This window comes from Heteronotia binoei, chromosome 19, assembly GCF_032191835.1.
Source record: "Heteronotia binoei isolate CCM8104 ecotype False Entrance Well chromosome 19, APGP_CSIRO_Hbin_v1, whole genome shotgun sequence".
NCBI lineage: Eukaryota > Metazoa > Chordata > Lepidosauria > Squamata > Gekkonidae > Heteronotia > Heteronotia binoei.
Genome location: NC_083241.1, coordinates 37367584 through 37389271, shown reverse-complemented (window position 1 = coordinate 37389271; position 21688 = coordinate 37367584). Strand labels below are relative to the sequence as shown.

At 47.8% G+C, this 21688-nt stretch overlaps 1 long non-coding RNA gene and 1 other non-coding gene across 2 annotated transcripts in view; both read right to left on the bottom strand.

Moving 5' to 3' along the window:
• Positions 1 to 11848, bottom strand: part of LOC132587564 (uncharacterized) — a 52727-nt gene extending 40879 nt beyond the window's left edge. The window contains exon 1 of the long non-coding RNA XR_009556456.1: positions 11736 to 11848. This is a non-coding gene — a long non-coding RNA (uncharacterized LOC132587564). The remainder of the gene's footprint in view (positions 1 to 11735) is intronic.
• TRNAA-GGC (transfer RNA alanine (anticodon GGC)) lies at positions 655 to 726 on the bottom strand. Its single transcript has one exon. It is a non-coding gene; the product is annotated as a tRNA-Ala (tRNA).
• Positions 11849 to 21688: the final 9840 nt, after the last annotated feature.

Sequence of the window (21688 nt, the reverse complement as noted above, 5' to 3'; positions counted from 1 at the left end):
CCAGTCATCTACGCTTTCCCCCCAGCAAGCTGGGGACTCATTTTACTGACCTCAGAAGGATGGAAGACTGAGTCAACCTGGAGCCGGCTACCTGAACCCAGTCTCCATTCGGTTCGAACTCAGGCCGTGAGCAGAGCTTGGACTGCAGTACTACAGCTTTACCACTATGTGCCGCGGGGCTCCTACACAATTCCATATGGTGACTTGTTAATTGTTATGAGAATCCAGAGTCCCGTGTGTCCAACGCTCTTCTCCCAGACCAGCTCGTGAAAGCAAGAGGTTAACTGATTGCAGGGAAGAAAACATTATTGTTCTTTTTTTCTTTTAAAGTAATAATCTCTGAACAGAACCATGAAGTTTAACTGACTGATACTTCTGTATGTACATACACTTCCTTAAAAGAAGGGGCAGAGCAAAAGGATGGGGGCAAGCCTTCCACAGTGGCAAGAGAGTCTGAAATTCTGCATAACAGTCTGCATTGTTGGGAAGGGGCGTGGGTCAGTGGGAGAGTCACATGACCACTTATGAAGCTGCCTTATCCAAATTAGTAACTTGGTCCATCAAGGACCGTACTATTGTCTGCTCAGACTGGCAGCAGCTCTCCAGGGTCTCAGGCAGAGGTCTTTCCCATCACTCCTATTGGATCTTTTTAACTGGAGATGCCAGGGATTGAACCTGGGACCTTCTGCATGCCAAGCAGATGGTCTACCACTGAGCCACAACCCCTGCCTGAAATTATACTGATTCTTCTTTCTACTGAATCAGCCGCTTGGCCTATCAAGGTCAGTATTCCCTACTTAGACTAGCAGTATTTCTTGGGGGTCTCAAGGCTGAGGTCTTTCCCATTACCTCTTACTTAGTCCTTATAACTGGAGATGCTGGGGATTGAACCTGGGACCTTCTGCAGGCCAAGCAGACGCTCTACTAACTCAGCCTTAGCATGTTCCCAGTTTGGCGCAGTGGTTGTGGGCAGACTCTTATCTGGGAGGACTGGGTTTGATTCCCCACTCCTCCACTTGCATCTGCTGGAATGACCTTGGGTCAGCCATAGCTCTGGCAGAGGTTGTCCTTGAAAGGTCAGCTGCTGTGAGAACCCTCTCCCAGGTTCATCCTTTGGCATCTTCAGCTAAAAGGGCCAAAGAAAGCAGGACAGGGAAATCCCAACATCTTGAAGAGCAATGGCCAATCGGAATAGACAGTCCTAGGGATTAGATGGAGTAATTGTTCAACCTGGATAAAATAAAGTCATTTTGTATGTTCAATTGAACCCCCTTATCTACAGTGGTTTCCGAAGAAGGGGGGTGAATGTTTCCCATGCTTGCAATCCAAGGGAATTGTGTTCAGAGTCTTCTCATTTGTCCCGCCCTGCATACTAGCAACCTCCAGAATGACCGAGGGCTTTTCCAGCATGTAGACCAGATTGGGCCCACCATCTATCAGCATCAAAGGCTTGTGATCCAGGGGTGCACCTATTCATTGCTTGATCTTGCACTACTGTTGCACTACTAGTAACAGTTCTTCACAACTGAGTTGGCATGTCCACCTAGAATGATCCAATTGCAGACAACCGCTCTGTCGCGATCGTAGAGCAACACCCCCAATGCTATGTGGACACAGATTGAGGTTGCATTTCTCCCGAATCTCCCTGTTCATGAAAAACTAAAAGTGCACCCTCATTTTAATCCAGGGGTGTCAAACTCATTTGTGATGAGGGCCGGATCTGACATAAATGAGACCTTGTCGGGCCGGGCCATGTGTATCATACAATGTAATGCCAGGTAGCAGAGATATAAACTTTATAAAGGACACAAACGCAATTAAAGGGTTTTTTAAAAAAACAACAACCCTAAAATAAAACATGCTTAAAAGTATCAGCACTCTTGCAATGTTGTGGTCAGAAATGATGTATCACTTCCAAAATGTCAAGCATCGGTATTTTGAATAACCAAGCTCTGTTTAATTCAAAGACTCATTTCATTGATAATCCAACACTTGCTCCAAAGAACGATACCTTGGAAGTGATACATCATGGCACGGAACCTTAAAGGTTACTTCAAAGGCCCAATAGTAGATAACTTCAAAAACATAGCATACGGATATGAATTGCAGAGAAGGCTCAAAGGGCATTCTAAACTATCCATTTGGTCACTACAACGTCTCCTGGTTCCCACACATTCCTTGCTTACTGATAAGACGTATGGATGGGAACTGATGGGAGAGACAATTCACTACAGAGACAAGGTTACTTGCATATTCTGAATCTCTTATTGTTACTAGGTAAAGGGGGGGGGAAGCTTTGAAGAGCAGTCTAGGGACAGAATGGAGAGAGGAAGAGGAAAGAGAGTTCAATAGCATACATTGGTTTAGCAACTAGAAATATCATGCTTGACAGGTCAGTATCAAAGCAAGCTCTCCCCCCCTTCCTCCCCAAGAGAGGAGCCTCAGCCAATGGAGAAAACAGAGACTTTGCTCTGTAGCTCCTGTGCGATTGAGAAATCCTGGCAAAGCAAGCTGTGACACAGAAAGAAGCAAGAGAGAGGGAGAAGGAAACATAGACTTTATTGCGGGCTTGATAGGAGCCCTCTGAGGGACTGATCCGGCCCACGTGCCTCACATTTGACACCCTTATTTTAATCTCTCCCAACCACTTCACCACAGGGTTTTTTTAACCCTCTCCTCTCCTAGAGAGGCTAGAGGGGCCCTCGATCCAAGTGATAGTTCTTTGACTGCCGCAAGCTGCCGCCTCTCCACTGGCAGTGATTCCCCTGTTCTCAACTATACCAAGAAAATTGTGTTGGAAAGGATCACGCCAGATGGAATTTGGAAAGCATGCTTCGATATGCTGAACAGCCACGCAATAATGTGCCCATTTGCAAGTGTTCAGAATTATACACACCCAGGAGTGCATTTCTAGGAAACAGAATGCAGATTACATGCCCCCTCTTCAAAAGATAGTGGCCCCAAGGCGCAGAGTGGTAAAGCAGCAGTACTGCAGTACTGTGGTCTGAACTCTCTGCTCACAACCTGAGTTCGATTCCGGCGGAAGCTGGATTCAGGTAGCCGGCCCAAGGTTGACTCAGCCTTCCATCCTTCTGAGGTCGGTCAAATGAGTCCCCAGCTTGCTGAGGGGAAAGTGTAAAAGACCAGGGAAGGCAATGGCAAACCACCCCGTAAAAGGTCTGCCATGAAAACGTTGTGAAAGCAACATCACCCCAGAGTTGGAAACGACTGGGTGCTTGCACAGGGGACCTTTCCTTTTCCTTTTTCTTCAAAAGATAATTCCCTCACAGCTTCTCAAACTAGTTCTGGATGCCATTAAAATTTTTAAGAAGTTTTGATCACAACTTTTTCCCCCCATGTAATGAAGCAATCTCTTGTCTTGGAAAAGAGCCCAAAGTTCTTTGGAAAATATGCACAGCGTTTCTTGTCACTCCCCTGAACACCCCCCCCCCCCCCCCCGGAAACTGCTGCATTCAAATGCAATATTCCTTGGAGGGAGAGATTCTCAAGTTAGCAACTTCCTGTCTATTTTCTGAGGGTTACTTTGAATCACGTTGGTGGGAGGGGGGGAGGCTGTTGCTCTGTTAAGCTGGATCCAGCCACACAACCTAGTTTCTTCCTGCCTTTCTGATGCCCCTGTTGCCAGAAGCCCAAGGGAAGGGTTTCCTGGAGAGAAGATGGCAGAAGGGTGCTTGGATATTCCTGCCCTCCCATTGATGGAAGAAGGAGGGGGAAAGACTGCTTTCAATGTGAGGGACTCCTTAAGTATATCTGGGAATATTTGGAGGAGGAGAAGGAGGAGGAAGAGAAGGAGGAGGAGGTAGCAAAGGAGGAGAAGGAGGAAGAGAAGGAGGAGGAGGAGGCGGCAAAGGAGGATAAGGAGGAGGTGGAGAAGAAGGAGGAGGAGGCAGAGGAGAAGGAGGAAGAGGAGGAGAAGGAGGAGGAAGAGGAGGTGAAGGAGGAGGAGGAGGAAGAGGAGGAGGAGGAAGAGGAGGAGGAGAAGGAGGCAAAGAAGGAGAAGGAGAAGAAGAAAGTTGTTGAAGTTAGTGCACCTTTCCCCATCAGCACCCCATCAGCACCACCTTCTATTTACATCTCAGGCTGGCAGTCTCAGGATGGAAGGAAGCACCCAACTAACTAGGAATGACTCATGCTGCTCTAAATAGGACGCTCTGGAAAACCAGGCCATTTTTTTTTTATTATGCTCTGCCCCATTGATCAAACAGAAACAACACAGTAGGAAACAATACAAATTCCAAAAATGATTAGAGAATCCAAAGACCTATGCTGGAGTTCTGAAAACTTTAGAAGACGGTGGTCCATCTAGTCCAGCATCCTGCCTCACACAATGGCCAAGCAGTTCCTCTGGAGGGCCAACCACAGGGCGGAGAGGCCGAGGCTTTCAGAAGAACATCAGAAGTGCCCTGCTGGATCAGACCAGTGGTCCATCTAGTCCAGCCTCCTGTCCCACAGAGTGGCCAACCAGTTCTTCTGGAGGGCCAACAACAGGGCACAGAAGCAGAGACCTTCATAAGAACCTCAGAAGAGCCCTGCTGGATCAGACCAGTGGTCCATCTAGTCCCACATCCTGTCTCACACTGTGGCCAAGTAATTCCTCTGGAGGGCCATTGACAGGGGAAGGAGGCTGAGGTCTTCCCTGGATGTTAACTCATGGCACTGAGATTTGAAGGTTGACTGCCTCTGATTGTGGAGGTTCCCATCAGTCACCATAGCTAGTAGCCATTGATAGACATTCTCCATGAATCTTTCTGATCCCCTTTGAAAGCTGTTTAGTCCTGTGCCCATCACTGGTAACAAATTCAACAATTTAATCACACTCTTGCTAAAGAGATATTTCCTTACCACCATACTTCCGTAGCTTATAAAGACTCAGCAAGGATGACCTTCCCACATACGACAAAACAGGTTTCATTTTAAAGCTCCGTACAGTGATCTATACATCTAACCCAGAATACTTTTGTAGGGAGGTAAAGGGTAAGTAGTCCCCTGTGCAAGCACCAGTCCTTTCCGACTCTGGGGTGACATCGCTTTCATGATGTTTTCAGGGCAGACTTTTTTACGGGGTGGTTTGCCATTGCCTTCCCCAGTCATCTACACTTTCCCCCCAGCAAGCTGTGTACACATTTGACCGACCTCGGAAGGATGGAAGGCTGAGTCAACCTTGAGCCGGCTACCTGAACCCAGCTTCCACCGGGATCAAACTCAGGTCGTGAGCAGAGAGCTTGGACTGCAGTACTGCAGCTTTACCACTCTGCGCCACATAAAGGAGGGTTAAACTAGTCTTCCTCCATCCCAGGTGGGGACAGAAGATTCCCCGGTTTGGAGACTCCTCCCCCCTCCAAATTCAGGGTCCTTTGAAAGCAGCAGAGGGGGGGAAGGGAAATGTCTGCTGGGCACTCCATTATTCCCTACGGAGTCCAATTCCCGTAGGGCATAGTGGAGAATTGATCTGTGAGCATCTGAAGCTCTGGAGGGCTGTTCTTTGAGGTTTTTGCAACATAGCGTTCAGTGCCTCTCCTCAAAGCACCCTCCAAGTTTCAAAAAGATTGGACCAGGGGGTCCATTTTAATCATCCCCCAAAGAAGGTGCTGGAGCACTTTCCCTATGAAGAAAGGTTGAAACGCTTGGGACTCTTTAGCTTGGAGAAACGTCGACTGCGGGGTGACATGATAGAGGTTTACAAGATAATGCATGGGATGGAGAAAGTAGAGAAAGAAGTGCTTTTCTCCCTTTCTCACAATACAAGAACTCGTGGGCATTCGATGAAATTGCTGAGCAGACAGGTTAAAACGGATAAAAGGAAGTACTTCTTCACCCAAAGGGTGATTAACATGTGGAATTCACTGCCACAGGAGGTGGTTGCGGCCACAAGCATAGCCACCTTCAAGAGGAGTTTAGATAAAAATATGGAACACAGGTCCATCACTGGCTATTAGCCACAGTGTGTGTGTATATATAAAATTTTTTGCCACTGTGTGACACAGAGTGTTGGACTGGATGGGCCTTTGGCCTGATCAAACATGACTTCTCTTATGTTCTTATGTGCCCCTGTCCTTCATTATTTCCAATGAAGGGAAGGCATTTCAAAGGTGTGCGGTGCCTTTCAATGTGACGGCCACAACTCCCTTTGGAGTTCAATTATGCATGTCACACCCCCTTGCTCCTGGCTCCACCCCCAATGTCTCCTGACTCCTCCCCCAAAGTCTCCTGGCTCCACCCCCAAAGTCCCCAGATCTTTCTTGAATTGGACCAGGCAACCCTATGTACAACCCCCATGCAATTCAACACCCAAGAGAGTTCATACATTCAGCTGTCACTCACAATGTGTTGAGTAATGGAGCGATGAAGCGAACCCTCTGATTCTGGTCTATCAGTCCCTCTGCTGAGAAATGGCAGAGAACCCTTTGCTACTTTCCTTTTGGGGGTTAGGGAAAAGTCAGCTCCGTTTCTGTTCCGATGGACCGACCCCCCCCCCCCCCCCCCCGCCTTCCAGGTTGTCACTACAGAAACTCAGAACAGGTTCCAAGCTTTGAAGAAGCAGCCAAATCTACCTCACCACCCACTGGCGGCTCCGAGAACCCGGCTCTTCTTGAAATAACTCCTCTCCCTTTGTATTTCCTGTCTTTGGCTCTCCGGAGGGATTCATTAGCAGGCACTGTCCACCTACTCCTTCCATGGGGAGGCCTTCACCAACCTTCATCCTGTTCTCTTCCGATGGCATCGCAAATTTCTTTGTCCGTGGCAGCTGATAAGCCTGCCTCGGGCATTTCCCTAGGCCTTCAGCTGCCACAGAGGTTGACAGGTGAAAATGGGGCATCAGGGGAGAGCACAAAAATGCTACCCACTGAACTGTACTGTAGGCACGAGATGGTGGCTGCAATGGAGAAGTCTACGCATGGTCAGCCCAGGGCCAGCTCTGAGTATCTTGCTGTCCCAGGTGCCAGAGATAACAGCGATCGAGTAGTTAAGAGTGTCAGGCTAGGACAGGGGGGCTAAACTTGCTTAACGTTAAGAGCTACATAGAATAAATGTCAGATGTTTGAGAGCCGTAAGACACAAACATCAGATGTTTGAAGAAGAAGAAGAAGATATTGGATTTATATCCTGTCTTCCACTCCGAAGAGTCTCAGAGCGGCTCACAATCTCCTTTCCCTTCCTCCCCCACAACAGACACCCTGTGAGGTGGGTGGGGCTGGAAGGGCTCTCACAGCAGCTGCCCTTTCAAGGACAACCTCTGCCAGAGCTATGGCTGACCCGAGGCCATTCCAGCAGGTGCATGTGGAGGAGTGGGGAAATCAAACCCGGTTCTCCCAGATAAGAGTCCGCACACTTAACCACTACACCAAACTGGCTCACCCAACTTGAGAGCTGCAAGGATGGAAGGAAGGAAGATGATGGATGGGTGGGTGGATGGATGATAGATGGAGGATGGAGAGAGAGAGAGAGATGAGGGAGGAGGGAGGGAGAGATGGAAAGAAAGCAACTTTAATTTTAAATGCACTCTCGAAGCTGCTGGCTGGGTTGGCTTGGACAAGTGATTGAAAGAGAGAAATGCCTTTTCCAAGTGGAGGCTTCGAGAGCCACACAATATGTGTGAAAGAGTCACATGCAACTCCCAAGCCACAGTTTGGTCTTCCCTGGGCTAGGATCTGACAGTCTCTGAGTTCAAATCCCCACTCGGCCATGTAAGCTTGCTGGGTGACCTTGGGACAAACGCACACTCAGCCCGACCTTCCTCTCAGGGTTATTTTGAGAAGAAAATATGAGAACGTGAGGTTGCCAACTCTAGGCTGGGAAATTCCTGGAGATTTGGGGGGTGCAGCCTGGAGAGGAGAGAGGACTTCAACACGTATAATGCCATACAGACCAACTTCAGTTGCCATCTTCTCCACGGGCGGCTGGAGACCAGTTGTCCTTCCTGGAGATCTCCAGCCACCACCTGGAGCTTGGCACCCCTAAGAGAACAGCATCGGCCACTGAGAGTCCCGTTGGGGAGAAATTGGAGAGAAAAGAGGTATAAATAAAAGATAAACATAAATATATAAGCAACTGCTGGAGCTGTAAACCAGATCAACGCCAACAGACACGGGTCTATAATTGTTTCATGCAACCCGCCCCCCCTCAAAAACAACCCTAACCCCTACCCACATTTAAATTACTTCAACAGAGGCAGAGAAGACAAGAAAGCAAGTGAAACATTCAGGTTTTGTTGTTGTTGTTTTTTAAGCAGGAACGCAGTTCTGACTGGCTTGGCATCAAGGGTGTGGCCTAATACGCAAATGAGCTCCTGCTGGTCTTTCCCCCCAAAAAAAGCCCTGTGCTGAAGAATGGTGACATCAGGGTGTGTGGCCTAATATGGAAATGAGTCCCTGCTGGGCTTTTTCCACAAAAAAAACCCCAGCCCTGAATCTACTTATCAGAGCATTGGACAAGAACCAGGAAGACCCATGTTCAAATCCCCTCTAGTTCTGAAACATACTGGGTGACGCTGGTCCCAGTCATTATCTCTCAAGGTAACCAGCCTCACCAGGTTGTTGTCATAATCAGGGCCTTTTTTTGAGCCCGTTCCGGCTGGCTTCGTGTCAGGGGGTGTGGTGTAATATGTAAATGAGTTCCTGTTGGGCTTTTTCTACAAAAAGGCCCTGTGTGAAACAATAGTGCCATCGGGGTGTGGCCTAATATGCAAATGACTTCCTACTGGGCTTTTTCTACAAAAAGGCCACGTGAAACAATAGCGACATCAGGGGGTGTGGCCTAATATGCAAATAAGTTCCTGCTGGGCTTTTTCTACAAAAAGGCCCTGTGTGAAACAATAGCTACATCAGGGGATGTAGCCTAATATGCAAATGAGTTCCTGCTGGGCTTTTTCTACAAAAAGGCAGTGTGAAACAATAGTAGTGTCAGGGGGTGTGGCCTAATATGCAAATGAGTTCCTGCTGGGCTTTTCCACAAAAAATAAAAGCCCTGGTCATGATAAAAAGCAGGTGGGGAAGGATCCAGCATGCTGCCCTGCACTCCTTGGAAGAAGGGCAGGATAAAAATGTGATCATCCATAGAGCTGGGACTGGATCCTTTTTTTTCTTAACAGAAGGATTTAGACAGTAGCCACATATTACAGGGGAGGACTTGGATACGCACGCATGCCATCTTGCCTTTTTCCAGAACCAAGCCTCCTCCATGGCTGCAAAAGACCCATCAAAGAAGAGCAGAGAAGAAGAGATTGGATTTATACCCTGCCCTGCACTTGGAGACTCAGAGCCGCTTACAATCTCCTTTCCCTTCCCCTCCTCACAACAGGCACCCTGAGAGGTAGGTGGGGCTGAGAAAACTCTGAAAGAACTGCTCTTAAGAGAACAGCAGGGAACTGTGGCAGACCCAAGATAACTCCAGCAGTTGTTTGTGGAGGAGTTGAGAATCGAACACAGTTCTCCCAGATTTGAGTCCACACTCTTAACCACTACACCAAACTGGCTCTCAAGGGGAAGAGAATTGTCACTTGGTGAATTCTTGGTCCATCAGGGTCAGTATTGTCTACTCAGACTGGCAGCCGCTCTCCAGGGTCTCAGGCAGAGGTCTTTCCCATCACCTCCTGCCCGGCCCTTTTTAATTGGAGATGCTGAGGTTTGAGCCTGTGATCCTCTACACACCGACCAGATGCTCTACACCAAGGGTGTCAAACTCATTTGTTATTAGGGCTGGATCCAACATAAATGAGACCTTGTCGGGCCGGGCCATTTGTGTCATAAAATGTAATGCCAGGTAGCAGAGATATAGACTTTATAAAGGACACAAACAAACACAATTAAATATTTTTTAAAAAAATTAAAACATTACAACATTAAAACATTAGCACTCGTTGGTCTTAAAGGTGATTTCTTTGTATCTCTCCTGTGCGATCCAGGGAACTGGGCAAAGGAAGCTCTGGCTCTTTCCTTCCTTCCGCAGGGGACCAGGAGGGGGAGGAGCCACAGTTAGTAGAAGAAAGAGAGGCTTGGCTCAATAGCTCTGCTGTGCGATTGAGAGAGTCTGGCAAAGCAAACTCACCCTCCCCCCTTCCTCCCCAAGGAAGGAGCCTCAGCCAATGGAGAAAATAGAGGCTTTGTTCTGCAGCGCTTGTGATATTGAGTAAGCCTGGCGCAAAGCAAGCTGTGATACAGAAGGAAGAGAGAGAGGGAGAAGGAAGCAGATGACAGCCAGTTGCTTGAGAGCCTGATAGGAGCCTTCTGGGGACCTGATTTGGCCCCCATGCTGCATGTTTGACACCCCTGCTCTACAGTGAGCCAGGGTATCAGACAGAGGTCCTTTCACATAACCTACAGCCTAGTCCCTTTTGGCTTGAGATGCCGGGGACTGAACCTGCAACTTCATGCCTGCTAAGCAGATGCTCTGCCACTGAGCCACGTCCCCTCCCCTAATTCTATGAGCAAACCAAAGCAAAGAAAATCCACTTGCATTGCAGCAAGTAGCTGACATGTTAAACTCAAGTGTCAAAAGGACGCAGGTGCGGTGCCTGAAACAGCACTTTTGGGACTTCAGGTGGATACAAATAGTGGAAGAAAGGTGTGGGAGCAAAGTGTCCCACCTGCTCCTCTGCACCATGATTAAAGGAACTGACAGTCTCTGGAGAAGAGGAGACATATTTCCAGGTGCACAGAGCTCCCTACCTGTGAGCAGGCATTGCTCTCTAATCAATAACACTATTGCTGCAAGTGAATTCAAACACAGAGACCCCGCCCTTGGCTTGCTAATCTCCCACTGGGTCCTGGGGTTCTCCTGGCATGGGAACAGATCTCCAGGGTAATTGGGGTTTCCAATTCCCAGTTGGGCAAAACTATAGGATCTTAACGTACAGCTGTGTAAATAAAAAACCATACATTTTAAACAACCGGACAGTGTAATGTAGAGGTCAGTGGTGATCTGACCAAGCTTGCACATAGAACTTCAAATAAACAAGAGCATGTAGCAAAAAGATAGTCACAGAAGCCAGTTCAAAAACAGTCTTTCCAATCACAAAGGAATAACAATATTCCCGTATTTAGTTCAGAGAACTAAAGGAAGCCCTTTCAAAGACATCTGTTAGAATAATAGAATCATAGAGTTGGAAGGGACCTTCAGGGTCATCTAGTCCAACCCTGCACAATGCAGGAAACTCACAAAGACCTCCCCCTAAATTCACAGTATCTTCATTGCTGTCAGATGCCTCTGTTTAAAACCTCCAAGGAAGCCTGTTCTACTGAGGAACTGCTCTAACGGTCAGCAAGTTTTTCCTAATGCTGAGCAGGAAACTTTTTTGATTTAATTTCAACCCATTGGTTCTGGTCCTACCTTCTGAGGCCAGATATCCTTCAAGTACCCTTCAAGATGGTGATCATATCACCTCTCAGCCTCCTCCTCTCCAGGCTAAACATGCCCAGCTCCTTCAACCTGTCTTCATAGGACTTGGTCTCCAGACCCCACACCATCTTTGTTGCCCTCCTCTGGATCTGTTCCAGCTTGTCTACATCCTTCTTAAAATGTGGTGCCCAAAACGGAATACAATACTATACACAGTGCAATTGTTCTAGATATCGAGACGTTTCCTCCATCCTTCTTCCGTTTGGAGGCTTATTTATCATGGGAACTAGAAACGTATGCATACATGTCCTATTCAGTTGTTATACGGTAGTCAGAAAATAGTCAAACGACTGTTAAAACGTCATAAACAGAATACTCACCCCAGTCTTTACAATACATTCATAGAAGACCAACAAGGTTCAGAGCATGTCTGTTAGACTTCCAGGTTCTCAAAACTCTGGAGCCTTGTTACAACATTTAAAAGACCAACAGGTGAGTTTAATTAAGCCAACATGAGCATTTTAAAGGGGCCCCTAACTATACATGTTCAAGCCAACTATACGTACAAAAACCACCAAATAAGCCATTTATAAAAATACAATCGCCCTGTTCAGTCCCATAGGTTCAAATGTTTTTGACTATTGTATAACAATTCAATATGACATGTACGTACGGTATATATTTCTAGTTCCAGCGATAAATAAGCCTCCAAACTGAAGAAAGACGGATGAAAAGTCTTGATATCTAGAACAGACGTCTTTGGAAGGGCTTCCTTTGGTTCTCTGAATGAAACACTGGAATATTGTTACTCCTTTGTGCTCGGAAAGACAGTTTTTGGAACCGTCTTCTGTGAATATCTTTCTGCTACATGCTCTGGTCTATTTGAAGTTCCATATGCAAGCTTGGTCAGAACACCACTGACCTCTACATTCCCAGTTGGGGGCAGGGTATTCCCCCAGTTTAGAGGCCCTACCCCTACTTCATGGATACAGGGCTGGGCCTAGACTGTCTGGCACCCTAGCAAGGCTAACTTCTACCCCACACACTCTGGCAACATCACCGAGTCACATGGGGGGTGGCCAATGCAGCGACCTCAGAAGGCCAACACCCCAGTCACCTAGTTTGCCTACTGGCAGGGCAGGTCCTGCATAGATATCAGATAATGCAGGGGGGGGGGATATCTTCTGGAACTCCATGGCTGATAACAGATGGCCAGCCAAAAGAAAGCCAAAAGAATGTCCCTGAGCTTCCGGATGAAGCTGGAAGAAGGGTAGGGTTGCCAAGTCCAATTCAAGAAATATCTGGGGACTTTGGGGGTGGAGCCAGGAGACTTTGGGGGTGGAGCCAGGAGACATTAGGGGTGGAGCCAAGATCAAGGCTGTGACAAGCATAATTGAACTCCAAAGGGAGTTGTGGCCATCACATTCAAAGCGACGGCACACCTTTTCAATTCCTTCCTTCCATAGGGAATAATGAAGGATAGGGGCACCTTCTTTGGGGGCTCATTGAATTGGACCCCCTGGTCCAAACTTTTTGAAATTTAAAGGATATATGGAGAAAGAGTGGAATGTAAAAAGACATTGGACAATTTTTCAGTATTAATGAGAAAAGAAAAGTATTGAACTTTGATTGGTTAGCGGTACCATTATCATTGAATTTAAATTTATAACTTCGGGGAAGTCAAATATTGGAGGGAGGGGGGGTTGAAATATCATATGGGTTAGTATAGAAAAGAGACAATTAAATATTGTAAGCATATGTTATTCATACATTGTTAAAACACAAACTTTTTGAAACTTGGGGGGTATTTTGGGGAGAAGCACTAGATGCTATACTAAAAATTTGGTGCCCCTCACCCAAAAAACAGCCCCCCCCCCGAGCCCCAGATACCCGTGGATCAATTTTCCATGATTTTCTATGGCAATAAATCTCCATAGGGAATAACAGAGTTCCCAGCAGACATTTCCCTCCCCTCCCCCCGCTTTCTAATGACCCTGAAGCAGGGGGAGGGCTTCCAAACCGGGGGATCCCCTGCTCCCACCTGGGGATTGGCAACCCTAAAGAAGGGGCAGGCCTTGGGTGGCTGGGGAGTGTTTGGAACACTCCCCGGGTGCTGGTAAGGCACCCTCCAGCCAACCAGATGGCCGAGTGCCACCTCGGAGCCGCCCCAGCAAAAAGGGACCACTTTCTTTTTTGAGGTGGTTGGAGCGCAGGAGAACTGCTTGCTTTTGGATCATTCTTCCCCATGGTAACCTTTCAACAGACGAACGGGTTGCCCGGCAAGGGCTTTCGCTTTGCTTTGTCCTCTCCTCCATCCACAAGCTGCCTAGAGATTAACAGAAGCCTGAGAACTCTCCTCTAGGCTGGGACTTGGCCTCTCTCTCCACACAGCTGATCTCCCAGCTCCTAGCCCAGCCTTGTAGAAAGCCAGGATAAGCGAAAGGATTCATGCCAGCCCACTGGTTTGCACAAGAGCTTTCCGTAATCTCATCTGGATGAGAGCTAGGGTTGGTTGCCCCCAGCGTTCCCTCTAAGCTGCGTTAGGGTGAGCTAGCTCACAGATTTTTAACCTCCAGCTCACACGTTGTTGTCTTAGCTCAGGAAGGACGGCCCCAGAGCGCAATAATTCATGCAGCAGCTCACAACTTTGATGCCAGTAGCCAGGAGTTGTTTCGTAGAAAAACAGGTGGTGGAGCTCAGCCAAGGATTGTTATGCAGCTGCACCTACTATTCAGTGGACAAGGCGGGAAGGAAGAGGGGGAACCCTCAGAAAGGTTCAGGAGCCGCCCTCCCGTGAGCTCCTGCTGAACTCAAGGCCTATGGGTAGCTCACAAAGTAGAATTTTTGCTCACAAGACTGCAGCTAAGAGGGAGCATCGGTTGCCGCCAGTGTTCCCGCTAAGCTGCGTTAGCATGAGCTAGCTCACAGACTTGTAGCCTTCAGATCACACATGTTTGCCTTCGCTCAGGAAGGATGACCCCAGAGCACCCTAATTTAGGCAGCAGCTCAAAATGTTTATGCCAGAAGCTCACAACGTCAATACCAGTAGCTCACAAAGTAGAATTTTGGCTCACAAGACTCTGCAGCTTAGAAGGAACGTTGGTTGGCGCCCTCCAGGAGGCACCTGGAGATGTCCTGCTGTTACAGCTGATCTCCAGACAACCGACGTCACTTCCTCTGGCAAAAAATGGCTGCTTCAGAGGGTGGGCTCTATCCTGCTGAAGTCCCTCCCCTCATCAAACCCCACCCTCTCTAGGCTCCACCCCTAAAATCTCCAGGTATTTCCCAACCCAGAGCTGGCCACCCTAACAGAAGCTGATGGGCAGAATCTTCCCATGAGCTTCTTGTAGGGTTGCCAATCCCCAGGAGGGGGCCCTCCCCCTGCTTCAGGGACATCAGAAAGTGGAGGGGAGGGAGGGGAGGGAGGGAAATGTCTGCTGGGCACTCATTACTCCCTATGGAGAACAATCCCCATAGGGAATAATGGAGAATTGATCTGCAGGTATCTGGGGGGGGGGGCTATTTTTTGACGCAGAGGCACCAAATTTGCAGCACAGCATTCAACCCCTCTCCTCAAAAGACCCTCCAAGTTTCAAAAAGATTGGACCAGGGGGTCCAATTCTATGAGCCCCCAAAGAAGGTGCCCCTATCCTTCATTATTTCCAATGGAGGGAAGGCATTTAAAAGGTGTGCGGTCCCTTTAAATGTGATGACCGGAACTCCTTTTGGAGTTCAATTATGCTTGCCACAACCTTTCTCCTGGCTCCACCCCCAAAGTCCCCAGATATCTCTTCAACCGGACTTGGAAACCCTAGCTTCTTGCAGTGGGGCACCCACATTATTTGGAAAATCTCAACAGGCTTCCCTCCAAATGCAGAGATGGTTTTCATTGATTTTATTTCGTGTGTTGATTTCTATTCCGCCCTTTCCCGCAAACAGGCTCGGGGCCGAGTAGAAGAAGTCAACAATAACAATAATTGCAATTGATAGGAAGGAAGGAAGGAAGGAAGGAAGGAAGGAAGGAAGGAAGGAAGGAAGGAAGGAAGGAAGGAAGGAAGGGAGGGAGGGAGGGAGGGAGGGAGGAAGGGAGGAAGGAAGGAAGGAAGGAAGGAAGGAAGGAAGGAAGGAAGGAAGGAAGGAAGGAAGGAAGGAAGGAAGGAAGGAAGGAAGGAAGGAAGGAAGGAAGGAAGGAAGGAAGGAAGGAAGGAAGGAAGGAAGGAAGGAAGGAAGGAAGGAACTGAGTGGACAATCAGGATGTAAGCAGCATAATCTTATCTCACAGGGTTGTTTGAAGATAAAATAAGGAACAAAAAACTCTATTCACCCTCCTCAGAAACCTGAAAAGAGTGTAAGATAAAAATGTGCTGGACTGAGAGAAATGAAAGCAGGTGTTGCCAAGCAATCTGGAATTCTTGCTTGAATATGAGTGATGGTCATCTTGTTTACTAGTGGTCATCTTGTTTACTATCACTCTATTTTTAAAAAACAGAGAAAACAGCCTTCTATCATTCCTAAATTTCCCTGAATTATCATTTTTTTGTTTCTTCTGGGCAATTAACCAGGCAGCTTCACAAAGCCATGGAAACAGCCACTTATGGGCAGGTGTTGCTGAGATCCATGTTGTTTCTGGCTGGCTATTAACACAGGCAATTTGCAAGCGCTTTTATAATTGACTTCCAGTTATCCTTTTTTAATACTGCAATTAAAGAACTTAATTCAGCGAGAACAAAACAGGGGGGAAAATAAAGCCCCAAGAGACATCTGGCGCACACTGGAGTGCCCCCACTATCAAAGGATACGGTCGGAAGACATTTGTTGCTACCAAGAAACATCCAATGCATCAAAGTCCAGATTATGCTGAGAGTGGTGGTGTGGGAAGGCAACGCAGGGATTACTCCAAGTCTATCTTTCAAGTAGACCCATCTCGATGGCCCCGGATAGCCTGACTTTGTCAGATTTTGGAAGCTAAGCTGGGTCGGCCCTGGTTGATACTTGGATGGGAGACCACCAAGGAAGCCCAGGGTTGCTACGCAGAGGCAGGCAACAGCAAACCATCTCTGTTTGTCTGCCCTGACTTGGATGGCCCAGGCTAGCCCAATCTCATCAGATCTCAGAAGCTAAGCAGTATCAGCCCTGGTTGGTACTTGGATGGGAGGCCACCAAGGAAGTCCAAGATTGTTATGCAGAGGCAGGCAACGGCCAACCACTTCTGAACATCTATGCTCTGACATAGGCCGATAGATAGATAGATAGATAGATAGATAGATAGATAGATAGATAGATAGATAGATAGATAGATAGATAGATAGATAGATAGATAGATAGATAGATAGATAGATAGATAGATAAATTTATTGTCATTGTTCTCAAGAAAATGAGAGCAACGAAATGAGGTGCTCTTCCACAAACATACCAACACATCAACACCCACAAAAGGACATATACATAGACCATTTAAATGTATCTAAAAACACATAACCATTCATAACCCTATCATATGCACACAGCTTATTGCAGATTCTCTGAACAGTAAGCCTTTAAGCTTGACTTCGGATTCGGTTCCCACCTTACACACCATTCTTTTTCCTCCGGTGTATTCATTCTGAAGCTTTAAAAAAACATAGTTCCCCCCCCCCCCAAAAAAATAATCAGGGTGGAATGTCACTTAAGAGCATAAGAGACGCCATGTTGGATCAGGCCAGTGGCCCACCCAGTCTAACACTCTGTGTCACACAGTGGCCAAAAAAGCCCAGGTGCCATCAGGAGGTCCACCAGTGGGGCCAGGACACCAGAAGCCCTCCCACTGTTGCCTCTTCCCACCAAGCACCAAGAATACAGAGCATCACTGCCCCAGCCATAAGAGCATAAGAGAAGCCATGTTGGATCAGGCCAATGGCCCATCCAGTCCAACACTCTGTGTCACACAGTGGCCAAAAAAGCCCAGGTGCCATCAGGAGGTCCATCAGTGGGGCCAGGACACTAGAAGCCCTCCCACTGTTGCCGCTTCCCACCAAGCACCAAGAATACAGAGCATCACTTACCCCAGACAGAGAGTTCCAACAATACGCTGTGGCTAATAGCCACTGATGGACCTCTGCTCCATACGTTTATCCAATCGCCTCTTGAAGCTGGCTATGCTTGTAGCCGCCACCACCTCCTGTGACAGTGAATTCCATGTGTTAGTCACCCTTTGGGTAAGAAGCACTTCCTTTTATCCATTCTACCCCGACTGCTCAGCAATTTCATTGAATGTCCATGAGTTCTCATATTGTGAGAAGCATGTGTAACATGCTTTGGGTGACATCCAAAGGGTTTTAAAAGAAGAATGATGCAATTGCCCTGTTACGACTGCGCCGTAGCATCTAGCAAGCACCTTCCATTGAAATCCTTGTGGTTCAGTTTTGTGCATGCATTTTAGCATTCGTTCGTGGGACAAAACGGAGCAGAAAGGAAAGGAAAGGTCCCCTGTGCAAGCACCAGTCATTTCCAACTCTGGGGTGACGTTGCTTTCACAACGTTTTCACGGCAGACTTTTCACGGGGTGGTTTGCCATTGCCTTCCCCAGTCATCTACACTTTCCCCCCAGCGAGCTGGGTACTCATTTGACTGACCTCGGAAGGATGGAAGGCTGAGTCAACCTTGGGCTGGCTACCTGAATCCAGCTTTCGCCAGGATCGAACTCAGGTCATGAGCAGAGAGTTCAGACCACACTACTGCTGCTTTACCACTCTGCGCCACGGGGCCGCCTTAAAGGAGGAAAACCACCGTTGAAATTGACCAAACTTCTTCTGACACCATCGAGAAGCTGCAAAGCCCCCTTTTCCCATACTGCCATGGGCTCAGCTGTATGGGTGTCACGGCTTCCTTTTTTCTCATGACGCATTTACCTCATTAACCCCTGGAGAAGCACGCACCACCCTTTATTCACTTGTTATGTGATTCTGAGTGGTGGGTGGCTTGCTGACCTTTAGACTGTGTGGAGGGGAGGGTGGCTCAGGAGAGCCCCAGGTGAGTGAGGCCTGACTTGGGCTGGCTGGATCCCTAGCCAGCCCAAGCAGGCTTCATTCGCCTGGGGCTCTCCTTTCTTGCTTTGGGTTGCTTTTGGCTGGGGGGGGGAGGGGCTCCACCACCTATTTTTCTACAAAACGAGCCCTGCTGGTTAGAGCTTGGATGGAAGACCCCCAAAGAAATCCAGGGTCCTGCACAGAGGCAGGCAATGGCAAACCACCTCTGGTGGTCTCTGACCTGACCTTGGGGAGATGCCTCCATGCTCGTAAGAGAAAGAGTTAAACCTCCTCTTGCTGCTTCCAGGTTAGGACCTGGCATGCAAATATTCCCCCCTTTTTAAAAAAAGATTCTGAATAGATCTGTTCATGGATCCAGGCTTGCGGGCTCCTATGTACGACCTGGAGACCTGCTTTTTCAACTGATACTTGGGTCCCACCTGAAGGCTGGTAGCCCTTTTCCAAACTAAAATCCACCCCATGCTCATCGAAAAGGTGTCATCAAGGCTTTTTTTTTTTTTTTGAGCAGGAACGCACAGGAACTCAGTTCCGGCTGGCTTGACATCAGAGGGTGTGGCCTAATATGCAAATGAGTTCCTGTTGGGTTTTTTTCTTTTAAAATAAGTCCTGGGGGTCATTTGGGTCACCCTTCTCTGCCCTTTCCCCACCTCAACCGATCCTGGTGCCCCCTTGATCTTTCCCACCAAAGGTTTCCTCCGGCCGCCTTCCGGCAGCAAAATTCTACCCGCCTCCTCCTCTTGTATCTGAAAGCAGGGAGGAAATCATCTTCCCCAGCCTTCAGTAGATGCATCCTTATCTCCCATCTGGGCAATAAATCAGAGTCTGATGAAACCTACCACAGATTTTTATTAAGATCTTGTAAACGAATTACGGGAGGCTAGTGTGGCTCTTCCTACTGTTTTGTAACGGGGAGGGGGGGTCAAGTAGCAATTTTGTCACCGAGCCTCATGAGAAAAGGAAACATTACTCCCAGGCAGAGGGGGGGGAGAGGCCGTTCTCTCCTGCTCAAGGGCTCCAGAAGATATTTTTTCTGGTCCACTCACTGCCGTTGCTGTGATCTTATAAAGATCTTGCTTATTTCCACAAGTTTTGGGCAACAGAACTCTCCCCAACGCAAGGCTCCTGGTGTGGTGGACCAGGTAGGGTGTTAGATTAGGATCTGGGAGACCCAAGTTCGAACCCTCACTCTGCTGTGGAAGCTTGTCAACAAAAAACGATGACTCGGTTTGATTTAATTCAGATGGAGGCGCTAAACATAAAACTCTACACCTCGGTAGGGACATGACAGTGGGGTAAGAGTGTCGTAATGAAGAGCGCCAGACCAATATCCAGGACAGGGGTGTCAAACATGCGGCCCAGGGGAGCAGATCAGGCCCTCAGAGGGCTCTTATCAGACCCCCAAACAACTGGCTGTCATCTGCTTCCTTCTCCTTCTCTCTTACTTCCTTCTGCATCACGGTTTGCTTTGCCAGGCTTGCTCAATCGCACAGGAGCTACAGAGCCAAAACACATCTAGTCAGGGTAAATATTTTTCATTTTTTCGATGTTATTGTAGATCATTAATGGTAACTGAGGTTATTGCAAGGGCCAATATCTGTTTTTAATCATAGATAGATAGATAGATAGATAGATAGATAGATAGATAGATAGATAGATAGATAGATAGATAGATAGATAGATAGATAGATAGATAGATAGATAGATAGATAGATAGATAGATAGATGGATGGATAGATAGATGGATGGATGGATGGATGGATGGATGGATGGATGGATGGATGGATGGATGGATGGATGGATGGATGGATGGATGGATGGATGGATGGATGGATGGATGGATGGATGGATGGATGGATGGATCTATCATCTATCTATGTTTAGTGTGTGTTATTATTTATTAATTTTAAATTGATAAATATTATTATTTGGCCTGGATGTTCATGTTCTCTTAACCTTCAGATACTTAATTCAGTTTGCTTTGGGTTACATTTATTCTACTCTACTTTCAGAGTTCATCTCTCGCCAAGTGATGTCACACCTATCCATTCAGCAATCAGGGATGCCAGCCTCCAGGTAGGACCTGGAGATCCCCTGGAATGACAGCTCATCTCCAGACTACAGAGATCAATTCCCACGGAGAAAAGGGCTGCTTTGGAGGGTGGACTCGGGGGGCACTGTACCCCACTGAGGCCTCTGTCCTCCCCAGCCTCCATCCCAACCTCAATCTGGCTTCCGTGCGGGTCTCTCTTGCGAATGCAAGAAGATGTTGCTGGGTCAAACGCAAGCACCACCAGCTGGGTCTCTTTCTGGGCAGGAGCTCATTTCTCCCTCCCGCGTGTATTTCCAAGCCCTTCTTGTTAAAAAAGAAGCCACAGTGGGCCTCCTTTTCTCTCCCTTTGGAGACGCTTTCATCCCATTTCCTTCACCGGTGGCTTTCTCCAGAGGGTAAGCGAGCCAGCTTCAGCCGTCCCCATGGAGGTGGGGGTTGGTGCTATCTTGTTCCACTTTTCTATTATCCAGCAATAACAATAAATTGCAGATTTCAAGAGCACGGGGACTTTTATTCTTCACTCTGCAGCAGGCAGAGAAATTGCCTGCTGGACACTTCCAGGGGCTATTTCTTTTCCTCCTCTCCGTATGCTTTAATCATGCTGCAGCCAAAAGAAGAAAGGGGAAGAGGGTTATGGATGAAAGGTCTCCATCGGTGGCATTTGATCACAGGGAAAGGGGTGCATCCCATTGGCTTTCTTTGGGCTGGATTTCAAAGACTTTCTGTAGCTGGTTGGCTGGCAGTCATAAATTCAACTGGCACTGTTTGCTCCTATAGTGGAAACCAAGCAAAGGAGCAGACTTTACCTGTCGCATGTCAGCCTATTACTTATCTCATGGAGACATTGGCATCTTCTCACACATGAGAGCCAGTTTGGTGTAGTGGTTAAATGTGAGGACTCTTATCTGGGAGAACCGGGTTTGATTCCCCACTCCTCCACTTCTAGCTGCTGGAAAGGTCTTGGGTCAGCCATAGCTCTCGTAGGAGTTGTTCTTGAAAGGGCAGCTTCTGTGAGAGCCCTCTCAGCCCCACCTACCTCACAGGATGTCTGTTGTGGGGGAGAAGATACAGGAGATTGCAAGCCATTCTGAGTCTCTGATTCAGAGATAAGGGCAGGGTATAAATCTGCAGTCCTCAGTCCTCCTCAGATGTTGCAGGTCCTCCAGAAAGGTGGGGAGTCAGAAGGGCTGCAGCTCAGTGTTTGGCATACAGATGTTTGGCATGCAAAAGGTCGCAGGTTCAATCCCTGCCATCTCCA